Genomic DNA, 13757 nt, shown 5'->3' with positions numbered 1-13757 from the left:
TAACAATCTGCAGGTTGGGGATGTAGCCTCCCGGGGAACAGAGAGCACATGCTACACAGAAGGAGAGGAAACAGGTATTTAAGCCTTCTAGGGTTTAACATGCATATTCATCAGGTTTGGGGGATGTCTATGAATATTTATGGAGAAAATCTAGTGCACATACAGTGAGTTAACACATACATGACATACATCCCATGTTCATTTTGGGGTGGGAGTTTAACATCAAGATGAGGTTGAATTTGGCTTTTACATCAAAAGGTGAACTATAGGGCACAGAGACATCTTGTGCATAGTCTCTGTAAGCCAGCTGGAACTGGCTTAAGGTCTGTGGTTTCTTATCAGGAAAGAATGTTTGCAAGGCCAGTCTCCTATCCAATCAGTGCTGTTTGCAGGACCCTCAGTATGGGGGTGCCATGGTCAGCTGGTGTCACACAGTCCACCAAGGTCAGTTGGGCAGTGTTTCACTACAACAGGTTTCTGCCTAATCGCAGGAGGAAAAGTTTATTGCAGTTAACGAACATTATAATAGTTAACAATGTTAAGGGTATATGACTGTATTAGTCCATTCTCACACTGCTAATAAAGACATAACAGATTGGGTAATTCATAAGAGAAAGAGGTTTAACTGACCCACAGTTTCACTTGGTTGGGGAGGCCTCAGGAAACTTCCAATCATGGCAGAAGGTACCTCTCCATAGGGCGGCAGGAGAGAGAATAACTGCCGAGCGAAGGGGGAGGCTCCTTATAAAACCGTCAGATCTTGTGAGCACTCACTTGCTATCACAAGAACAGCATGGGGGAAATGGGGGAAATCACCCCCATGATTCAATTACCTCCACCTGGTACCACCCTTGACACGTGGGGATTATTACAATCCAAGGTGAGATTTGGGTGGGGACACAGAGCCAAACCACATCAGTGACCAAACCATTTTTCCTGCTACGACCACTTAATTTTCTCTTGAGGGTCTCATCTCAGCCACAGAGAGTCCATCTCATCTGTTAGCTGGAGGTATAGTGCTAACATTGCCTAAATTGAAGCACGGTGAGTTCCTAATACCACTGCTTTCTTCCTGTTCTGCAGATGCCAGCTCTGGGCATGGTTGGCTGAGATGGGAGCACTCCACCCATAAATTCAAAAAGGGGCAGAACATTGATCCATAAATGCCCTGGGCATTCCACTCCTGGCCTTAGTTTGCCTGGCCTGTTCATACTTCAACCAGAGATCTGTTTCTTCTCTCTCCTTTTAAAATCAGAGCTGCTGGCTCTTCCAGGCTGTCCTTGAAGCATATTCCTCAGCAAGATCTGCTTCATCCATCTAGCCTGAGCTTCTTTAAGGAAAGGGCCTGGTCTTGCCAAGTACTGGGAATACAGCGTATCATATCTCATGGGTCAGGAATCTTAGATGCACAATGAATGAGCATATAACTAAGGTCCTACATGATCACATAATTCTAAGAGCTATAGGTTTAGTGAACAGAGGTCTAACCAAATCACAGTAATAGATTCACAATTCTCAGATCTGAGTCAGTTCATAGATCCAGGGCCCCTTGAATGAAGAGAGGATGCTTATGTTTAGAGAGAAAGAGAAAGAAAACAAAAACCCATCATCCCATCATAAGTATGCACTTCAAATCAGTGTACCTCAAATTCTGGTGTGTCCCAGAATCCCTATATGGACTTGTTAAAAGGCAGATTGCTAGGTTCCACTCCCAGAGTTTAAGATTAATGGGGCCTGGGGTGGGTCCTGAGAATTTTCATTTTTGAGAATTTCCCAGGTGATACTGACGCGGCTAGTCTAGGGACCGCACTTAGAAAATTCTAAATATTCATTCTAGTTCCTCAAAGGAAACTGCAGCAAGTTACACATAATTTTGGACTAGAAAAATAGAACTACCTGGACATTTTAGGGATTATTGGACAGCGACTCAAAACCAATGCTAATCATTATGGTTCCAGACAATCACCACAGCCCATAAGTTAAAATGGACGTTTAGGGAAGTTCACTGATAACTTGAATGTGAGGCTACTTCAATCTCACTTGGGCCTAGAATAATCTGTGAACATATCTTTTTGTTATTTTCATAGTTCTTAAGAATGTAGTTTGAATAGGTGTACTCAGCAACTCCTAGAACCACCACATTGACCCTTTGACTTGAAGAATCGGAGCTTTTATGATACAATGGGTAAAATAGAAGCATTAGTGCCACCCCCTCCATACCAAAGTAATGAACTAAATGCATCATCACATCCCTGGCAGCCTAACACAATTATTTTAGCAACAAAGACTTTAAAGTTGCAAGGGAAGTCATCTCTATTACAACTCTCTAGTTAACTGATCTATTTGACTGCTGCAAAAAATCAGATGCATGTTGGAAAAAGACAGCGTATTATTTTAAGTGTTGGAGAAAGACAGTGTATTATTTTAAGTGTCGTAAGGTGATGACTACAATTGACGCTGCTGCTGTCTTTACTCTGTGAGTTTGCCATGAGTCTACTGATCTGGTGAATACATTTTCTCTATTAGAAGAAAGTTGCTTTTACCTGAGAGGAATAACAGCATACATTCACCATCCTGGTCTCAAAGCTGCATTAATTATTTTGCTTTATACCATAACTTATGGCAATAAGATCTTTGATCTCTTTATTAACTGACAAAACTTTATGCTGGACCACAATTTAGATGATATCATGCTAATAATAGATCAGGTGATCAGGCAGGAGCAAATACCCTAAATGTCTTGTCAAACACATGTATATCAGAAGATTGAGACGCATCCATTGGAAACTCAGAGATTTCAGGGATAGATGTTTCTAGAAGTTCAGATAACTATATATCAGAATATCCCCTACAAAATGGGAAGAAAAATTCCTGAACCATGCATATCCCCCAACTAAAAACAAGCAATATGTTAATTATCTCTCTTCGACTTAATTTTTACTTTTTTTAGAGACAGGGTCTCTGTCACTGAGGCTGGAGAGCAGTGGTGTGATCATAGCTCACCGTAGCCTCAAACTCTTGCAAAGCAATCCTCCTGCCACAGCCTCCTAAATAGCTAGGAATTCAAGCATGAGCTACCATAACTGGCTGATTTATTTATTTATTTATTTACTTACTTACTTATTTACTTATAGTAGAGACAGGGCCTCACTATGTTGCCCAGGCCTATCTCAAACTCCTGGCCTCAAGCTGTCCTCACAGCTCAGCCTCCCAAAATGCTGGGATTATAGGTATGAGCCACCATACCCAGCCCTCTTTGGTTGGTTGCTTGGTTGGTTGGTGATAGATTGATTGAGTCTTGTTCTGTCACCTAGGCTGGAGTGGAGTGGTACAATCTTGGTGGCTCACTGCAACCTCTGCCTCCCAGGTTCTGGAGGTTCTCCTACCTCAGTCTCCCAAATAGCTGGGATTACAGGCATGTTCCACCATGCCCAGCTATTTTTTGTATTTTTAGTAGAGATAGTGTTTTGCCATGTTGGCCAGGCTTTTCTCAAACTCCTGACCTCAAGTGATCCACCTGCCTCAGCCTCCCAAAGTGCTAGGATTACAGTCATGAGCCACTGCACCTAGCCCCTCTTTGGATTTCTGAAGGCAACATATAAGGATGTATTCCGCATAAGGATGTATTCCTCTGAACCTTGTTGCTGAATGATGCATTGGTTACTATCTTTGAATGGGGTCTGATATGGTTTGGCTGAGTCCCCACCCAAATCTCATTTTGAATGGTAATAATTCCCATGTGTCAAGGGTGGGGTCAGGTGGAGATAACTGAATCATGGGGATCATTTTTCCCATACTGTTCTTGTGGTAGTGAATAAGTCTCACAAGATCTAATGGTTTTATAAATGGGAGTTCCCCTGCAAAAGCTCTCTTGCCTGCTGCCATGTAAGACGTGACTTTGTTCCTCATTCACCTTCTGCCAGGATTGTGAGACCTCCCCAGCCATGTGGAACTGCGAGTCAATTAAACCTCTTTCCTTTGTAAATTACCTGGTCTCTGATATGTCTTTATTGGCAGCATGAAAACAGACTAATAAAGGGTCCAAAACAAAAGTAGTTGATTCAGGCCATAAAGTAAGCAATTCTACTCGTAGGTCTTATGATTAATTAACCTAATGGTGCTTGAAGAGTCACTGTTCAGGATATTATATGGACCCCATGCCAAGGCCTGACAGAAGAATCACAATAAAGAACCCTGGAGTTTGAGGGCAAAGGTTTGCCCTCAATAGCAAGTTAGTGTATTTTTTTATTTTTTTGAGTCAACTTTACCGAGATATAATTTACATGCAATAAAACGTAACATTTTAAGTGGACAGTCCAATGACTTTTGATAAATTTATACACCTGGAAAACTTCAGCAAAATCAAGATAAGGAGCATTTTGATCAAACCAGAATTTTGCTCCTTTGCACCAATTCTTCCTTGAACCTAGCCCCACTCAACTACTCATCTTCTGTCATCATACATTTGGTTTATCTTTTCTAGAGTTTTATATAAATGAAATCATGCAGTATACAGTATACTTGGGGTCTGAACTTTTTCATTCAATATAATGTTTCTAAGATTCTTCTGTGCTTTACATGTATCAGTAGTATCAGCAGTTTGTTCCTTCTTAATGATTAAGTATTTCATTGTATGGACATACCACAGTTTCCTTACCTGTTAACAAACATTTGTGTTGTTTACAGGTTTTGGTTCTCACGAATAAAGCTACTATAAATATTCCTGTGTTATCTTTTTATGGACGTATATTTTCATTTCTCTTGGCTAAATACCTATAAGAAATTTCAGGGACATATGGTAAATGCATATTTAACTTTATAAGAAATTAATGAACTGTTTCCCAAAATGACCTTGTATATGAGATGTTTTTGACATTGATATTTGATATTTTCAATGTGTTAAATGTTAGCTGTCTTAATGAGTATATAGTAGTATTTAATTGTGGTTTAAATATTCCTTTCCTGATGTCTAATAATGATGAGCATCTTATCGTGGGCTGGTTAATTACATTTTTGCCCCATTTTAATTGTTTTTTAAATTATGGAGTTATAAAAGCTTTCTATATAATCTAGAAACAAGTTATTTGTCAGACAAATGTACCATGAACATTTTCTCCTGATCTGTGGCTTACCTTTTCATCTTCTTAGTGGAATTTTCCAAAGAGCAAGAGTTTTAAATTTTGATAAAGTTCAATTATCACATTTTATTTAATGGTTTGCTATTTGTCTCCTATCTAACACATTTTGACTAACTTTAAGCCACAGAGATTTTCTGCTATGTTTCTTCTAGAAATTTTATACCATTAGCTCTCAGTAGTTCCATTATCCAATTCTAATTAAACTTTGCATATAGTGTATGGCAAAAGTTGAGGTTCATTTTTCCATACGAATATCCGGTTGTTCGTGTACCGCTTGTTGAAAAAACTATGCTTTCTCCACTGAATAACCATGTCAAAAATCAATTGATAAATATGCTTGGAAGTATTTCTGAACACTGTACTTTTTAAATGACAATACACAGATGATCCATTAATCAACAGAACAACAGATAGATGTAGAATTCTGAGTTGACAGGTTTTTTTCTTCTTCCTCACAGCATTGAAAAGATACCATTTTATTGCCTTTTGGTTTGCACTGATTCTGATGAGAAGTCTGCAATTAATCCTATCTTTCTTCTTCTTTATGTAATATGCTCTTCCCCACTCTGGCTGCATTTAAGATGCTCTTTTTATCTCTGGTTTTTCACCAAATTGATTATGAAGTGCCTTAGTGTTATTTTCTTTCTGTTTATCTTGCTTGGAATTTGTTGACCTATTCGATATGTTGATTTGTAACTTTCATCAGATTTGAAAATATTTCACCCATTATTTCTTCAACATTTTGTTTTGTTTTTTCCTTTCTTTTCCCTCCTGGATTACAATTACACGTATCTTAGACCACTTGATCTAGTCCCTTACATCACTAAAACTCTGTTCACTCACTTTTAGTCTCTTTTACCCCCGTGCTTTGTTTCTATTATGATCTTTTTAAATCACTAATTTTTTCTTTTCTGCTATCTTTTTTGCTGACAGTTCCTCCAAGATTTTTTCAGATGTTGATATGGTTCTGTTTGGCTTGTTTCTTTCATTTATCTCCTTATATTTTGGTTTTAATTCAAATTTGTAAGTATATTGAGCACATTTCTAATTGCTCTTTAAAGTTTTTATCTACAAATCCATCAAATCTGATGTTTCTGGGATTTTTTTTCTATTGACTGATTTATCAACTGGTTATAAATCACTTATTCCTGCCTCTTATGTTTCATACTTTTAAAATTGGATCCTGGACATTGTAAATGTTACATTGTTGAATATCTGAATTTTGTTTCTTCCTTTAAAAAAGTATTTGACTTGTTCATTTTGCAGTCTGTTCAGTTACTTGGTGATCATTTTGATCCCTTTATGGCTTGTTTTAAAGGCTTTAGGGAGGGTCAGTAGTAATCCTTACTCTAGAGATAGTTTAGCCCTATAACCAAGGCATGGTCCTCCTGACCCCAGGTGATCAGTGGAGATTCTCTGGGTGGTCTAAGCCCAAAAACTCTCCTTTCCCCTCTATGTACTCTTGGAATTCCACAGCTTATGGCTCCCCCCCTCCCTTTTTTTTTTTTTTTTTTGGCTCAACCTCATGGTATTTCACCCTAAGTATGTGCATACTGATATTTAGCCAAAGACTCAAGGAGACCTGTATCCACATTTATGGAGCTCGTTTTCTGCACAGTTCTGACTTCTCTGTACTCCATTCTGCAAATCTCTCCCACCTTGGTGTCCTTAACTTCTAGTCTCCGTCTCTTAACTCAATGAGCCCCTGGCACTATCTGGGGTCCCTGCCCCTGCACGGCCATATACAAATTGATTCCAGGCAGAGTGCTGCCACTCATATAGAGATCACTTTGTTTGTATTCTTTCATTTAGCGATAAGTCATGCACTGACTTTTTCCAATTTTGTTTCATTTATTTTTATATATTTACATATAAACTAGCTATATCCTATATTTTTCCAGTTTTCTAGTTGTTTATGGTGAGCGGGTAACTTCAGAAGTATAAGGAGCCATGTTATTATCATTGAGAAAAACTCTACACTAGCTATTAACCCTTGGCACTGTCAGAACACCAATCCACTGGATATCAGGTGGCTGTGCTACCTGAGTACCCGTCAATGAACTGGGTATTATCTGATATACTAAACCACATGTTGCTGCACTCCACCACCAAATGAAGTGTTTCTATGAGGGTAAGGTCAAGCAGGCCCTGGCTGTCGTTTGACTCAGTGGTTCACACTCCTGATAATATCCACTCTGGACACATCCCTACTCTTTCCTCAACTCACATCTGTATTCTCTAGGAGTTTCCCATGACAGAGTTGACTGAAAAGCAAAAAACATGGTATCTACTTAGCAGTTGGCTCTGAGCTTGAAATCACCAGCTTGAAGTCAATGGCTATCATGTTACAGCTTCTGTTAGGGGTGGCCCTGAAGGGCAGTGAAGAAGAGAAATCCTCCCAGTGAGCAGAACCTTGGACAGTAAACGAAGTGTTCTTCTTTTCCCAGAGAATCTTAGGCAGCGTTAGGTGCAGATCTACACTGTTTCATGAGAAGTGGCTTCAGGCTTGGCTAAGGGATTGAGAACTTGGAGGAACAAAACTGTAGGACTGGTGGTGACAGGGAAGTAAGACGACGGCTAGGTATGGTCTTAAAATGGCCCCAGAGTATGGAACGCTTTTGTCCCATGTGGCTACTCACTAACTGGACTTCAGTTGCAAGAAAGTTCTAAGTCATCAGGTAACATGCCAATAGCAACAACTCATCCTAAGCCCAAATACAGGCTCATACCCAAAGAGGACTAGCCTATGACAAGTAGTTATCAGCCTCCAGGAAGGTTCATTACACTGGACCCCTTCCATCACACAAGAGGCAGTGATTTGTCCTCACAGAATGGACACCTTGTGGATATGTATTTCCCTTTTAAGTTAGGACATTAGATACCTTGTTAACCAAAATATTATTGCACAAAGTGTCACTTTTGCCTGTCAACTCCTTTTTCAGCAAAAGAAGCAAGGCAACAGCCTATGCTCATGGTATTCATGGCGTTACTATGTATCCCATCACCCAGAAGCAGCTGTCTTAGGGAATGATGGAATGGACTTTTTTTTTTTTTTTTTTTTTGAGACAGGGTCTCTCACTCTGTCACTCAGGGTGGAGTGCAGTGATATGATCATAGCTCACTGCAGCCTCGACCTCCTGGACTCAAGTGATCCTCCCACCTCAGCCTCCTGAGTAGCTGGGAATGGACATTTGAAGCCTTGGTTCCAGCTCCATCTGGGAGACACAAGAATGCAAGTTTGAAGTGAGTCCTGCAGGATGCAGCATATCCTGTGAACCACTGACTAAGAAATAGTGGTTCTATTTCTGATGTTTCTCCCACAGTCAGAAAGCATGGATCACTGATCAAAGCACAGAAGTAGGAAAGGTACTGCTAGTATTTCACTCAAGGCTGTACCGTAAAAATGTTCTTGTCTCATTCCTGGAACGCCGTTGGTTTAGAGGTTGTAGGACTAAGGAAGAAATTCTCCCACCAGGAGCCATGTTTCCAATGACTGTACAGATTGTCACCTAGCATTTCAGGACCTTCTTCATTCCACTGGATGCCACTAGTTACTTCAGGTAAATCTGCCTGCAACTCTAACCCTGGACCTACACATTACAGAGATGTTCACTCTCTAGCTGATCAGTATCTCCCCCAAAAAGGTTGCTTGTGTCTCCCTCAAAATGGAATCACATTTTAAGAGTTTTTAATGAGCCAGGAGCTTTGTATTTTATCATTTTTGCTATATGCTATAAATATGATTCAATAAAACACGTTAAATTTCTTTAAAAATTTGAGTTTACCATAAACGGGATGTATTTTAGAGCCATGTGCATGTTAAGTTAGTTACGGCATGATGTTATATGAGAAGACTAACACATTGCCTATCTTACTCAATGCTTCAGATTATTTTTGTGATAAGCCTATTGGGACCCATCTTGCCCTAGTAGATCACTGGGGCTATTAAGGAGTTGGGCACAGGATGGATATATTTCAATGGAGAGAGGCGTTTGGAAAAAATCTAGGGTGTGGGGTGCCACTGTATTAGCAGGGTGAAAATCCTAGTTGTAGGGAAGAAAAGGGAGCCAGGGTATGGCAAAATGGTAGTGGGCATGTGGGGCTTTGGAGAGGGAGGTAGAAGTAAACTTTCCCTGCCCTTACTGCCAGGCTTCACCACTAAGGAACAATGTAATCTCCTAGAAACTCAACAGGTACCTAGCTTAGGGAAGAAAGTCTTTGTTCCAACTCTGCCAGAGCTTCAAAGAGGGCTCACAGGGACACCACCACCTTCAGCAAGACCCTATTTTACCCATCTGCAAAGTGGGGAAATGAAAATGAACGAAGTCAACTATTCTGTTTCTGAGTCTCAGATTAATATGAACTTAATTGGACTCTTTGATCATTTCAAATAATGGTAGATAAAGTATTTAAATTTATGCAAACTATTTCTTTGAAGAAGCAGAAGTAGAAACAAAACATATTCTCATCCCATTAATCTTCAAACTTTCCAAAAAGGACATTTAAAAAAAGAATTCTACTTCCCAAACTAGAAGCCAAACTTTAATTTTAGTCTTAGCTTTGCCAGTAAATTGCTCTGTAACTTTAACCAAGTCACTTTCTTTCCAGCGCCTTTTTTTTTTTTTAGTGTATGTGTGTGTGTGTGTGTGTGTGTGTGTGTGTGTGTGTGAGAGAGAGAGAGAGAGAGAGAGAGAGAGAGAGAGAGAAATTACACTACAAGATATTACAACCCCTGTGGTCCCTTCTAGCTCAGGAGTCAGTGATGCTGGGCCATGTGTCATCACTTGTTCCAGCCCTATTTGTGCCTTGTCTCAGAGTTTAGAAGATATGAGCAGCTCTCCTGGTCATTTGTTGCAGTGGAAATATTAAGGCACAAAGAATGGAAATACATAACTTCTGAACATTGACATTGTTGTTTAAACAAAATCCATGGTATATATCCTGTTGCTGTGTGTGTATATAATATATATACACACACATATGTACATATATAATATACATATATGTACATATATAATATATATATACACACATATAAGACATGGAGTCTTGCTCTGTTGCCTAGGCTGGAGTGCAGTGGCCCGATCTCTGCTCACTGCAACCTCTGCCTCCCAGGTTCAAGCAATTCTCCTGCCTCAACCTCCCAAGTAGCTGGGGTCATATCCAGCTAATTTTTGTATTTTTAGTAGAGGTGGGGTTTCACACCATCTTGGCCAGGCTGGTCTCAAATTCCTGACCTCAGGTGATCCGCATGCCTTGGCCTCCCAAAGTGCTGGGATTACAGGTGTGAACCACTGCACCCCACCCTCTTGCTCTATATTTATTGAACCTCACATCCTTCTTCACAGCCCCACCCCAAACAACCCCCCTAAGTTCTAGCGCTCTCTCATGAGATTTGGGATAATTTAGTGAAGAAGCTGCCTCCTAAGTCTGCATGGAGACAAGAAGTCTCAAGGACACAATGGAGGGGTCAGCTGTCTGCAAGGAAGTCAAGAAAATGTTTAAACTGTGATCAGAATATTAAATACCAACAACATTTTTTTTTTTCATTTATGCTCAGGACTGTCAAATAACATTGTGTCATTCTTGGTAAAACTCGCTTCATCAAAAACAATTTATCACAAAGTCAATTATCTGTAGGAGCTTGATTCCAGGACTCTCCCCCAACCCCCTGCTACACCATAATCCTCAGATGCTTAAGTCCGTCATATAAAATTGCATATAACCTACGTACATCCTTCCATATACCTTCAATCATCTTTAGATTACTTATAATACTGAATGCAATATAAACACTATGTAAATTGGTGTTATACTGTATTTTTAAACATGTATATTCTTTTTATTGTTACATTGTTCCTTTTTTAATATAAAGAAAAGATATTTATTTGACTCACGGTTCTGCAGGATGTACAAGCATGACGCCAGCATTTGTTCAGCTTCTGGTGAGGCTTCAGGAAGCTTTTGCTCATGGCAGAAGGCGAATATTCTTACTTTTAATTGTAATATTTTTCCTAAATATTTTCAGTCAGGGCTGGCTGAATTGGCAGATGCAGACCTGTGAACACAAAGGGCCGACTGTCCATCTCTTACACGCTTTGTGGAATGGGGGTTTATTTGGACTGAGTATATTCATACACATGATGCCAAATTCCTGAAAGAAGTTCTATGTGGGTCATCCAGTCCCTGAAATCCTGTTCTAAATGTGCTCACTTCAGAATCCATGAAGAATCTGCCTCCGACATACTCAGTGCCACATTCACTACTGCCTATGGGCGGCACAGAGCCCACTATGGGGACACCCATTCTGCAATCAAGGAAATCAAGGGAAATAGAAGTTAGGTCACTTACTGTTTTTCTAACACATAGAAAATAAGAAATAAAATTCACAAGCCTCCAATATTTACGTGTTAAGTGGTAGGTGGTTAATAAATCTTTGTAAGTAAATGCAAGAAGACAAGAGTTTGAGTTACCGGATTATTGCTGCCTCCCAAAGAACAGAATACGTGTTGAGCCTGGAAGGGCAGACTCCTACAAATGACGGGAAAGCTCAACTGACTGGAGTATCATTCTCGGCCTATGACACTGACCTCCCATAAGTAGCCTCCAATTTTGTTATTTACTGTTTCCAAAGCAACTTCCAAAATCTGTAAAATTTCCACCCAATTTCTTCCAGCTTCTGAAACTATAGAATACTTTGTGACTGGTTTATACTGCTGACCCTGAATTTTCCATTCACTTGCCAGCAACAATGTATTTTTTATTATGCATAGTACTCAATATTTGATATCATTTACATTGAAATAAAGATTTCATTTTTATAATAGTTATATTATGTATAAATTATGTATAAATGCATGGCATATGCTACATTATAATGAAATGTATTCTTTCATAATAGCTCCTGCTACATACCAGGCCCTATCCTGATACTCAGTCTCCGACAATTATTAAGACATAGGCGGCCGGGTGCAGTGGCTCAAGCCTGTAATCCCAGCACTTTGGGAGGCCGAGACGGGCGGATCACAAGGTCAGGAGATCGAGACCATCCTGGCTAACACAATGAAACCCCGTCTCTACTAAAAAATACAAAAAAATAGCCGGGCGAGGTGGTGGGCGCCTGTAGTCTCAGCTACTCGGGAGGCTGAGGCAGGAGAATGGCGTAAACCTGGGAGGCGGAGCTTGCAGTGAGCTGAGATCCGGCCACTGCACTCCAGCCCGGGTGGAAGAGCGAGACTCCGTCTCAAAAAAAAACAAAACAAAACAAAACAAAAAAAAGACATAGGCTCCTGACCTTGAGAAACTTATGGTCATGTGGAAAGAGATGAAAATGTTTAACATTTTTTTAAGAAAGTCATTGTTTATAGGAAATGCTTTCTAAAATATTTAGGGGTTAAGAGACATCATGTTTTTAACTTACTCTCAAATAGTTCAGAAAAAAATCATTTATATGTATATATATTGTTTATATATGTATGTATATATGTGTATGCACAAATGGATATATTTATGCATATATGTATATATGTGTGTATGTGATATACACACACATTTAGAGAGAGAAGAGTAAAGCAAATATGGTAAAATATTAGCATTTGGGGAACTTGTGTAAACGGTATATAAAATACATTCTCCGTGGAGGCAATATCATACCCAAGGGAATAAAAATTGTTCTTGGGGATAAAAGAAACCTTACTGTTTACATAGAGAGCTCAGATATACACAAAGTCCATAAGCAGATATAGAGTATATCTGGGTAGTCGAATTTCATGTCAGGAGCTAGGCGTGGTGACATGCCTGTGGCCCCGGCTACTCAGGAGGCTAAGGTGAGAGGATCGCTTGAGCCCAGGAATTTAAGGCTGCAGTGAGCTATGATTGTATCACTGTACTCCAGCCTGGGTGACAGAGCGAGACCCTGTCTCTGAAAGAAAATTCACATAAGAGGGTGATTAGGAAAAAAATGGCTGCAAAGTTTCTTTGGGGGTGATAATCAGAAAAAGGTTGAGAAATACTGGTATACAGGAATTCCTTATACTTTTTTGGCAACTTTTCTGTAAGTCTGAAATTATTTCAGAATGAAGAGTGTAAACACTGAACCAAGACAGTGCTACGAGAGCTTGGGGAGGCAGAAGAGGCAGCCTGGGTCCCCCAGTTTTGCAGGGGGGCAGTGAGGGTGGCTCCAGGGTAGATGGTGCAGAAGTCCTGAACCCAGAGGGTGACACCTGGCCCAAGTCTTGCAGGAAAATCCCGAGTGTGCTGGGCAGATAAGGACAGGGCCTAATCCCAACAAGCCTCAGAGGAAGATTAAACTCTCTAGCATTTGGTTTTATTGTTTAGCATATTTTATCATACTCTAATGAGATACAAATGATAAGCCATATCTTTTCTGAGAGATGACTCTGAATTAAATAACAGTCCCTTGTTAGGCAGAAGATCTGACCTCTCAACTTTCTAAAGAAATAGGAGTTTGAAGGAAAACAACCTTTGTTCTGGAATTCACTGTTTATCCAAGCTGTTAGTCCCTGAAGAAATGTTTCTAACTCATAGTTTACAGGCTTGGGAAACCCTTTGGGGTTTTGGAGAGAGAAGGTGCCATCCTGTGAATGCTGCCTTCAGCTC

This window comes from Papio anubis, chromosome 13, assembly GCF_008728515.1.
Source record: "Papio anubis isolate 15944 chromosome 13, Panubis1.0, whole genome shotgun sequence".
In the NCBI taxonomy this organism is placed as follows: domain Eukaryota; kingdom Metazoa; phylum Chordata; class Mammalia; order Primates; family Cercopithecidae; genus Papio; species Papio anubis.
The sequence above is the reverse complement of the archived record's forward strand: the minus strand, read 5'-3'. Positions refer to the sequence as shown.